This window comes from Babylonia areolata, chromosome 6 (genome assembly GCF_041734735.1).
Source record: "Babylonia areolata isolate BAREFJ2019XMU chromosome 6, ASM4173473v1, whole genome shotgun sequence".
NCBI lineage: Eukaryota > Metazoa > Mollusca > Gastropoda > Neogastropoda > Buccinidae > Babylonia > Babylonia areolata.
Window position 1 is genome coordinate 55,927,548 of NC_134881.1, and position 11,548 is coordinate 55,939,095.

At 42.7% G+C, this 11,548-nt stretch overlaps 1 long non-coding RNA gene across 1 annotated transcript; it reads left to right on the forward strand.

The window, feature by feature from the left end:
* The first annotated feature begins 1,196 nt into the window (after positions 1-1,196).
* LOC143283565 (uncharacterized) lies at positions 1,197-10,763 on the forward strand. The gene is made up of 4 exons (XR_013055411.1): positions 1,197-1,264; positions 1,792-1,895; positions 3,096-3,169; positions 10,694-10,763. It is a non-coding gene; the product is annotated as an uncharacterized LOC143283565 (long non-coding RNA).
* The last annotated feature ends 785 nt before the right edge of the window (positions 10,764-11,548 follow it).

The window sequence follows — 11,548 nt, forward strand, 5'->3', positions numbered from 1 at the left end:
GTGCCAGTGCACAAACATGGCATGGTAGCCCATGAAACAACCCTACTGGTATTTGTACGCACGGAAGGACTTGGCCAAGGCAAAATATATTCACTGAATAGAAATCATATTAGGCTTAGGCTTTGCAGATGACAGTGTATATGTGTAGCAGGCAGTGAGCAGGAACTCGTTATATAGATGCCTGTAACTTTTAAAAAAATGAAACTGGGATAAAACAATCTAAATCTTTTGTAAACAAATATTCAGGAATTTGTGACACCTTGGATTGTAAAAAGTGGAATAGAATGGTGGGAGACAACAATGCAGATGAAATTAACAATTTAGATCCAAAAAAACACCAAAGCAGATCAATTTTTAGAGTTTTTCAAATTGTGAATAATTGTTTATCTTGGCAAAGTAAAAGGAGTTGGACTGTTAAAAATTTATAGGTATCATTTTTGGCTTTTTTTTTTAAACTGTCAAAAGCGAAATTGTTACTATTAAAATAAGTATCTATGATAAGTGTCAATGACAAAAAAATATATGTCCAGGGGGACAGAGGGTGCCAATGCCAGCACTGGGGAGGACGCTACCGCTGCCAGTGGGTTCCAGACAGATGGAGCCACCGACGCTGACAGGTGAGATATTCCTGTCAAAATCAGACTGTACTTAAAACTAGAAATCACGTGGATTTCTGGAAGTGTAACATGTCAGCAGTCAGCATTGGAAGAACCACCACCACAAACACTGGCTTTGCAGATGACCTTAAATGTCTGGCAGGCAGTGAGCAAGAACTCATCATACAAGTATGTGTAACTAATTTAGAAAATGAAATTTGGATAAAGCATGACCTGAATATTTTGTGAACAATTTTTTAAAGGATTTTTTGACAACTTTGGTGGATTCTATAAAATGGAATAGAATGGTGGGAGATAACAATGTTGATGAAAATGTTAGGATTTAAATCCAAACGAATCAAAGCAGATTAATCAGTTTTCAGATTTTTTCAAACTACACATACTCATTTTGGTAAAATAAAAGGAGTTGAATTGTTAAATAATTATAGGTGTCATTTTTGGCTCTTTTTTCCTTACAACTGTCAAAAACTGAAAGTAAGTGCGTTTAAGTATTAAGGTTATCACTCATAAATGTTACTGACGAAAAAATATATGTCTAGGGGGACAGAGGATGCCTACATCAGCATCAGGGAAGACGCTGCCGATGCCAGTGCCCAGGACGCCGCTTCTAGTGGGTTCCTGACAGATGGGGCCACCGACACCAACAGGTGAGGTATTCCTATCAAAATCAGACACTACTCGACTAAAAATCGAGTGTATTTCAGTAAGTGTAACCTAGCTTTGACTGATTCACTTGAAGATCATGTCAGCAGTGGGCATTAGAAGAACCACCGCCGCAAAGACAGGCTTTGCAGATGACCTTAAATGTTTGGCAAGCAGTGAGCAAGAACAAGTGTCTGTAACTAATTTAGAAAATGAAACTTCGATCAAGCATTATGTGAATCTTTTGTCAACAAATTTTGAGGATTTTGTGTTATCTTTGGTGGATTCTAAAAAATGGAATAGAATGGTGGGAGATAATAATGGAGATGAAAATGTTAAGAATTTGAATCCAAAAGAATCAAAGCAGATCAGTGGGTTTTCAGATTTTTTCAAACTACGCATGTTCATTAATTTTTGTAAAATAAAAGTTGAATTGATAGATATTCATAGAATATTCCTGAAACTGTCAAAAACTGAAAGTAAGTAAATTAATTATCAGTCATAAATGTTACTGATGAAAAAATGTGTCCAGACAGAGGACGCCGATGCCAGCACCGGGGAGGATGCTGCCGATGCCAGCACCCAGGACGCCACTGCCAGTCAGTTCGACAAAGATGGAGCCACCGACGGCGACATGTGAGATATTCCTGTCAAAGTCAGACTGTACTTAAACTAGAAATCATGTGGGTTTCAGGAAGTGTATCATAGCTTTGATTGACTCATTTGAAGATCATGTCAGCAGTCAGCATTGGAAGAACCACCACAAAGACAGGCTTTGCAGATGACCTAAAATGTCTGGCACGCAGTGAGCAAGAACACATTTAAATATTTGTAACTTACTTAAAAAATGAAACTTGGTTAAAACATCACCTGAATCTTTTGTAAACAGATTTCTAGGATTTTGTGTTATTTTTTGTGGATTCTAAAAATGGAAGAGAATGGTGGGAGATTACAATGTAGATGAAAATGTTAGGAATTTAAATCCCAAAGAATCAAAGCAGATTAATCAGTTTTCAGATTTTTTCAAACTACGCATATTTATTTTTTGTAAAATAAAAGAAGTTGAAATGTTAAGTAATTATAGGTGTCATATTTGGCTCTTTTCTCCTTAAAACTGTCAAAAACTGAAAGTAAGAGCGTTTAACTATTGAAATTTATCAGTCATAAATGTTATTGACGAAAAAATGTATGTCTAGGGGGACAGAGGACGTCTACACCAGCATCGGGGAGGACGCTGCCGATGCCAGCACCCAGGACGCCACAGTCAGTGGGTTCCAGACAGATGGGACCACCGACACTGACAGGTGAGATATTCCTATCAAAATTGGACTGTACTTTGACTAAAAGTCATGTGGATTTCAGTAAGTGTAACATAGCTTTGACTAACTTGAGTGAGTCACGAGCAGTCAGCATTGGAAGAACCACCACCACAAACACACACTTTGCAGATGACCTTAAATGTCTGGCAGGCAGTGAGCAAGAACTCATCATACAAGTGTGTAACTAATTTAGAAAATGAAATTTGGATAAAGCATGACCTGAATCTTTTGTAAACAAAATTTGAGGATTTTGACCCAACTTAGGCAGATTCTATATCTGGAATAGAATGGTGGGAGATTACAGAAAAGTTGAAAATGTTAGAATTTTTATGTAGGATTTTTTCCACCAATGGATATTTATCTTGGCAAAATAAAAGTAATTAAATTGTGAAGTAATATTGATAGGTATAATTTTTGGCAGGTTTTTCCTTGAAACTGTCAAAAACGAAATTAAGTGGGTTTAACTATTGAAATGAAGTATGTCATAAATGTTACTGAAGAAAAAATATATGTCCAGAGGGACAGAGGTCGTCGACACGACACCGCCACTGCCAGTGGGTTCGAGACAGATGGAGCCTCCGACGCCGACAGGTGAGGCATTACTATCTAAAGGAGACTATACTTTAAACCAGAAATGATGTGGATTTCAGGAAGTGTAACATAGCTTTGACTCACTTGAAAATTATATCAGTCAGCATGGGAAGAACTAGCACAAACGTAGGCTCTGCAGATGACATTAAATTTCTGGCAGGTAGCCAACAGGAACTCGTGATACAAGTATCTGTAATCCATTAAAAAAATGAAACAACATGCATACTTACATTCTTAAAACGCTGAATCAGAAGGAAATGTCCTGATTCTGCCATGGCACTTCCTGATGATGAACAGCAAGAAATAAGTCGCCAAATACAGAAATGGGTGCTAAGGACAGTGATACGGACCTGTGAACTCCTTACTGAGCTATGTTAGTGACCAGTTCGCCATGGAATGCAACTGGTGTGATGGAGACATCTGCAATTTAGTGATGCTTGCAACCTCTGTGGGATGAAAATCAAAAGTGAATGATGTCTCTAGAGAAAACAAATATATTAGGAAATGTTAATGAATGCTAGCAAATGCAATGATACATGCCAACTGTTACTAGAAGACATTCATAAAAATGATGCACTAGTTGTCAAAATGATCCAATATGCATCACTATATACCAGTAATGTTTTAGTATAACTATTGTTTTATAAGCTCAACCATTGGCTTTATTTGATATATTTTTGCTTGAAAAAAGCCCCTCTCCCTTTCCCAAGATCCCAGAAAGCCCTGACACCATTCATGTTTAAATACTTTGACAGTCTTAAATGTATTTGACCATTTGTATGTGGGCATGTTATCAGGGATCTGTGACATGAACAAGGGACTTCATGAGGCCTCTGAAAAAGCTAAGTCAACCCTTCCCCCCTTATCTATCCATTCTCTGTCTGTCTTGTCTGTCCATGTGCATGAGTGTGTGTGTGTGTGTGTGTGTGTGTCCGTCCATTTGTCTGTCTCTCCCTGGATGGTTGCCCTGAGTGGATGTGTGCACTGAGTTCAGCATGGTGTTGAGCTTAACCCTAACCCTCTAACCCTCACTAACAACCTAACCCTTCCTAACCCTCACTAACAACCTAACCCTTCCTAACCCTCACTAACAACCTAACCCTAACACACTGCACAGTGTGGATGCTGTGTGTGTGTGTGTGTGTGTGTGTGTGTGTGTGTGTGTGTGTGTGTGTGTGTGTGTGTGTGGATTGTGAGTTTCAGTTTCAGTAGCTCAAGGAGGCGTCACCGCGTTCGGACAAAACCATATACGCTACACCACATCTGCCAAGCAGATGCCTGACCAGCAGTGTAACCCAACGCGCTTAGTCAGGCCTTGAGAAAAAAACAAAACAAAAACAAAAACGGGGGAATAAATAATAGATAAGCTTACATAAATAAATAAATAATAATTATAATATAGAAAAAGGTAGTAGTAATAATAATAGTAATACTAATAAATGATAATAAAAAATAAATAAATAAATAAATAAATAAGACAACAATGGTGATAAATAAGCGAATAAATGTAAAACATGAAGACACACATTCACACATACACCCACACATGCATAACAGAAATGCACCAAACATGCAGTTTCACAGATATGAAAGCACAGTCAAATACATATAAACGTACATGAGCTCCAACACACACACACACACACACACACACACACACATTACCTTGCACCTCCTCTACCCCCTTCCTCCACACACTCATTTCTAGTCTACGTATCGCAGCTTCCACGGCGCACACACACACACACACACACACACACACACACACACAGATGAACACTTACTTGTACACGGATTCCTGTCCAGGAATGGACGAGGTCCATTATAAACTCCTAAAGCACCTTCCCCAAACCTGTCTGGACACCCTGCTTAAAGTTTATAACCACATCTGGGTCACAGGCTTCTTTCCACCCTCCTGGCGGAAAGCCCTCATAATCCCGCTGCCGAAACCGGGAAAAGACCCCTCGAACCCCTCCAACTACTGCCCAATTGCACTGAACAGCTGCATCTGCAAACTGATGGAGAAGATGGTCAACGGTAGACTGATGTGGAAACTAGAGACCGACGGCCTTCTGGCGAAAGAACAGTGCGGTTTCCGCAAGCATCGCTCTACCGTTGACCATCTGGTTCGTCTGGAAACCACTGTAAGAAATGCTTTTGTGAACAAACATGTGGTGGCCATATTTTTTGACTTGGAGAAAGCTTACGATACCACGTGGAAGTTAGGTATTCTCTCGGACTTGCACAAGCTCGGCTTCCGAGGACACCTGCCTCAGTTCATCCACAATTTTTTACAAGAGACAATTCCAGGTGAGACTCGGCACCACCCTGTCCGACATTCACGAGCAGGAGCTGGGTGTCCCGCAAGGGAGCATCCTGTCGCCGGCTCTTTTCAGCATAAAAATTAATGACATCGTTCAATCCGTTCAGAAAGGATCGGACAGCTCGCTGTTCGTGGATGATTTTGCCTTATATGCAACTGGCAGCACGTACGCCAGCATCCAGCGACGGCTTCAGCTCTGCGTCAACAAAATCCAGTGTTGGGCAGAGGAGAATGGCTTCACATTTTCATCCTCCAAAACTGAATGCATCCATTTTCATAATTTTCGCCAGTTCTATCCGGACCCTGAAATCCGTCTGGGAACATCCACCATCCCGGCGGTCAAGGAAGCCAGATTTTTAGGGGTCGTCTTTGATCAGAAGCTGAACTTCCTCAGCCATATTAAACAGCTGAAAATATCTTGCCTAAAAGCCCTGAACATCATCCGAGTTGTGGCACACACGAACTGGGGTGCTGATAAGAGAACTCTTGCACCTCTACAGAGCCCTGGTCCGGTCCAAACTGGATTATGGAAGTGTTGTATACGGCTCGGCCAGACCGTCCTACCTGAAACTGTTGGACCCTGTACACCATCAAGGGCTCCGTCTCAGCTTAGGTGCTTTCCGCACCACCCCTGTGCACAGCCTGTACGCAGAGGCGGGGGAACCGCCTCTTTCCAACCGCAGACTGAAGCTGACCCTGAACTATTATTTGAAATTGTTCTCTGAACCTACAAACCCTGCTTATGACGCTGTATTCAACAACCCTTTCGATAAGAAATTTACAGACAACCCAAACTGCATACCTCCTCTCGGACTCCGCATTCAGCCGCACTTAGAAAAGGCCGATCTGGATGTCGGTGGCATCTCGGATTTCTCTAAGTTCCCTGACAGCCCTCCGTGGACCTTTACAACACCTGAGGTCCGATTCGATCTGGCCTCGTACCGTAAGGACACCACCAGTTCTCTGGCCTACAGAACCTACTTTTCGGAACTGTGCCACAAATTCCCCACTTTTCAAAGCATCTTCACTGACGGTTCCAAGTCAGAGGACGGAGTCGCCGCATCTGCGTTCTGTCCCGCCTTTCCTGACCGGCCCTCAACGGAACACATCCTGTCTGACAGCTCGGTGTACACTGCGGAACTGACCGCACTGGTCCTGGGGTTAAAAATGGTTCTCTCTTCGAAACAGAAGAGATTCATGATCTTTTCCGACTCCCTGTCAGCCCTGGAGGCGATCGCCTGCAGGAATATCACTCATCCCAAACTGCTGGAATTTTATGAAACTTTTACTCTCGCAACGAAGAAAGGATACGAGGTTGTGTTGGCCTGGGTTCCCGGACATGTTGGCATTCGTGGTAACGAAAGGGCGGACCTGTTGGCCAGGAACGCTGTAAAGAAAGAATTGTCCAGATCCTTGGTACCCTATACAGACATGAAGCGGAAGGTCAACACTTACGTTAAGGATCTTTGGCAAGAGGAGTGGAACACCCAGACGGACAACAAGCTCTTCCAGATCCGTCCGGACCTAAAAGAGACCCTCCCTTCGGGGGTGAAGAACAGAAAGGAGGAGTCTGTGCTGTGCAGACTGCGTACGGGGCACACTTTTTTTTTTTTTTACTCATTCTTACTTGTTGAAGGGGGAGGAGGCCCCTCGATGCATTCCCTGTGACGAGCCTCTCACCGTGAAACACGTGCTCCTTGACTGTTGGGATCTGCATGACGTTAGACGCAGACATTACACGGCGGTTTCTTTGAAGACTTTGTTTCGTGATGTCCCTCCGTGGGCGCTGATGGACTTCTTAAAAGAAGTGAACCTTTTTAACCAGATTTGAAGGTTTTAAACTATGGCAGTTTTTTTTTTAACTTTGGAGTGGAAAGTTTGAAGTGGTGACTCGTTTTAATTGGTTTTTTTTATATTTTTTATCCTTGTAGTAGTTATTGACGCGGCGATAGCCTTGAGATGGCCTTGGTGGTCGGCGAGGCTCTAAGCACCATAATTTCATTTCATTTACTTGTACAAGCACACACACACGCCCATATCTCCCACCCCCAACCCCACACACATGTATATATATATATATATATACGTTCCAATATCCTGTTGCTCCCACAGTGTAGGCATGCATACACTCACATACCTCATCCTCTACCCCACCTCTCCCCGCACTCCCACCTCCCCCCCGACACACACACACACACACACACACACACAATCTCTCCTGACACTTGTGTACACTTACACTCTCGCGCATTCACAAACGCACTCAAAAGCACAGACCCACACATACACACAAACACACACATACACACACGCACAGAGGCTGCCACTGACTGGCCGCAAGAGGGATGGGAAAAGATCTCTGATGCCAAGAACGTGGCGTCTAGTGTGTTGCTCAGTCTATTGTATTTGGAAAGGCCCACAGAGACTCTGTTCCGTTTTGAAGAAATTTGCGCAATGTTGGTTTGGAAATGATGCCGATATTTGTTTGATTTGCAAAGCATCGTGCTCTACCTTTCATGTTAGACTTGCGGCCGCTCCCTCTCTCTGCTTTTATTTCTTTGAGGCGATCGATGGTGTGATGGCCTTGTACCTGTTCTTTTTGATATTCTTTGACTTTTCTGAGGATTTCCGATTTTCCTAGATGTAGGCCGCTCGTTGGTGTTGCGTTACCAGCAAGTCTGTCAGCTCGCTCATTTCCCTTAACACCTGCATGTCCCGGGCAGTATGACCATGTGAGTTTTTTAATCTGAAAGTTGCGCATTGCCTTATGCCACTCTGGGCTTCCCATTCCGTTTTCAATTTTCTGTATGAGGTTCATTGAGTCGGTTAGAATCATGGCATGTTGGTTTCCGGGCGTATGGATGGACGATAGCCACTGGAGGGCATGTGTCACAGCTTCAACTTCCATCGTTAGGCTGGAGGTTGTGACTTTGTAGGCAGCATTCTCTTCCCAAATTGTTTTTCCATTTTGTTTCGCAATTAATCCCCAACCAGACTGGTCTTTGGTGACTGAGCCATCTGTGCATATGATGATGTCCTCTTCTTTACTGTTTTCTTCTATGAGTAGCTTCACTTCCGCATCAGTTTTGCCCCCTGGCCATTCTCGACAATGTCTTCCTAAAGTGGGTGAAATGACTGTGTTGAATAGATGGTTGAGGTTTTCGGGGTTTTTCTCCCATTCTTTTGTTTCTTTCAGGTCTTGTAGTCGGCATACTAGCTGGATTGTGTCTTCTGCTTGCCCCATCCATGATCTTCCTCGTCCTAGACGGCTGCCTTTTGGTTCTTTGACTGCGTCATGCAGTGGGTTTTGAGGGTTTTCTAATGCTTTGAAGTAGGTCTTGACCTGTTCTAACTTGTTTCTGGCCTGCACTGAAGGGAGGTCAAGCAGGTATCGCATGGTTTCTGTGGGCGTGTCTTTTGTTGTTCCAAGGATCAGCCTCATAGCTTCATTTTGTACTTTCTAATTTTAGGAGGTTGCTTTGGGACGGTGTTGTTAGCCCAAGTCCGTAGTCGATCACACTGAGGACGAGTGATTGGTATAGCAGGAAGAGGTGGCGTTGTTCAATTCCTTTGGTTGCCATTGCTTTTAAGACTGAAAGGCCCTTTTTGCATTTGAGAACAGTATTTTCCGTATGTTTTCTGAAGGTCAGCATCCTGTCGAAGTGTATTCCTAGGTAGCGTAGGCATTCAGTTTTCTCAATTTGAATCCCATCGAATGACACAGAAGGTGGTGATTTGCTCGCGGTTTTGTTATTGAGGGTGCACAGCAACGTTTGGGCTTTCGCTGGATTGATGGAAGATCCTGTGTCTTTGCACCATTGAGCAATATTGTTTAGTTGTTTCTGGACGGCTTTAGTTCTTTCCTGAGCATCTTTCGAAGTTTTGAAGACCAGGCCATCATCCGCAAGGGTAAGCACCCGAGCAATTCCATTGTTGTTTAAGTCTGCAAGGCCCTTCGTGTAGACATTGTAGAGGACAGGAGAGAGCGGAGACCCTTGTGGCAGTCCCATGGATAGTTTAGAAGGTGCAGACATCCAATCTCCGAGGCGTAGGACGACGGTTCTTTCCTGAAGCGCTGCTGCTATCCATCTTGTCAGTGTCCAACTTACTCCATACCTTAGTAGCAGCTCCATGAGGTGCGCAAACTGGACTTTATTGTAGGCATCTTCAAGGTCAATTGCTACTGCTAGTGTTTCTTCTTTTCTTTGAAGTCCTTCATACACCTCATATGCAAAAGCAGCTGCATTTTCCCATGTGGACTTGCCTGTTCTGTAACCACCTTGGTTTAACTATTGAAATGAAGTATGTGTCATAAATGTTACTGAAGAAAAAATATATGTCCAGAGGTCGTCGACACGACACCGCCGCTGCCAGTGGGTTCGAGACAGATGGAGCCTCCGACGCCGACAGGTGAGGCATTACTATCTAAATGAGACTATACTTTAAACCAGAAATGATGTGGATTTCAGGAAGTGTAACATAGCTTTGACTCACTTGAAGATTATATCAGTCAGCATGGGAAGAACTAGCACAAACGTAGGCTCTGCAGATGACATTAAATTTCTGGCAGGTAGCCAACAGGAACTCGTGATACAAGTGTCTGTAATCCATTAAAAAAATGAAACAACATGCATACTTACATTCTTAAAACGCTGAATCAGAAGGAAATGTCCTGATTCTGCCATGGCACTTCCTGATTTTGAACAGCAAGAAATCAGTCGCCAAATACAGAAATGGGTGCTAAGGACAGTGATACGGACCTGTGAACTCCTTACTGAGCTATGTTAGTGACCAGTTCGCCATGGAATGCAACTGGTGTGATGGAGACATCTGCAATTTAGTGATGCTTGCAACCTCTGTGGGATGAAAATCAAAAGTGATGTCTCTAGAGAAAACAAATATATTAGGAAATGTTAATGAATGCTAGCAAATGCAATGATACATGCCAACTGTTACTAGAAGACATTTATAAAAATGATGCACTAGTTGTCAAAATGATCCAATATGCATCACTATATACCAGTAATGATTTAGCATAACTATTGTTTTATAAGCTCAACCATTGGCTTTATTTGATATATTTTTACTTGAAAAAAAAACCCCTCTCCCTTTCCCAAGATCCCAGAAAGTCCTGACACCATGTTTAAATACTTTGACTGTCTTAAATGTATCTGACCATTTGTATGTGGTCATGTGATCAGGGACCAGGGATCTGTGACGTCAACAAGCATGCTGCAAGACTTCAAGAGGCCTCTGAAAAAGCTAAGTTGACCCTCCCTTATCTCTCCATTATCTTTCTGTCTTGTCTGTCCCAGTGTGTGTGTGTGTGTGCGTGTGCGTGTGCGTGTGCGCGCGCGCGCGTGTGTGTCCGTCCATTTGTCTGTCTCTCCCTGGATGGTTGCCCTGAGTGGATGTGTGCACCGAGTTCAGCATGGTGTTGAGCTTAACCCTAACCCTCTAACCCTCACTAACAACCTAACCCTAACCCTTCCTAACCCTAACACACTGCACAGTATGGATTCCGTGTGTGTGTGTGTGTGTGTGTGTGTGTGTGTGTGTGTGTGTGTATTGTGCAGAACAAATAACTGCGGCGCGAATGCCTTGAGTTTCCTTGTTTTCAGGCAGACCATTGAGGTACAGTGCCATGACGGGTCATACCCAGAGCTGAGGACACCACCAGCAGGATCCAGGATCATTGGGCCACCACTGCCCTAGGGTTTAACCCGAAGCTTTATAATACGGAACACATTTTAACGATTAGATTTTTAAAAAAAAGTGTATCACAAGTGAATCTTGAAGGCCTTTCCTCTCTTGTTTCATATTGTGGTTGTTCTAGTATGATTTTGTGTGTGCAGATATCCATTTGTCCAGAAAATATATTTTAGTGAAAATTACCTGACTAATGTTTGTAATGAACAAGTTGAAAATGTGACAAAAAACATAACACTGATTTCAAAACATGTTACTAAAAATACATAAAATGGGAAAACACGTGTTTTGTATTCTTTATTCATTTCACTTTCAGAAAATATATACTTTTATGGGTCTTTCTCCAA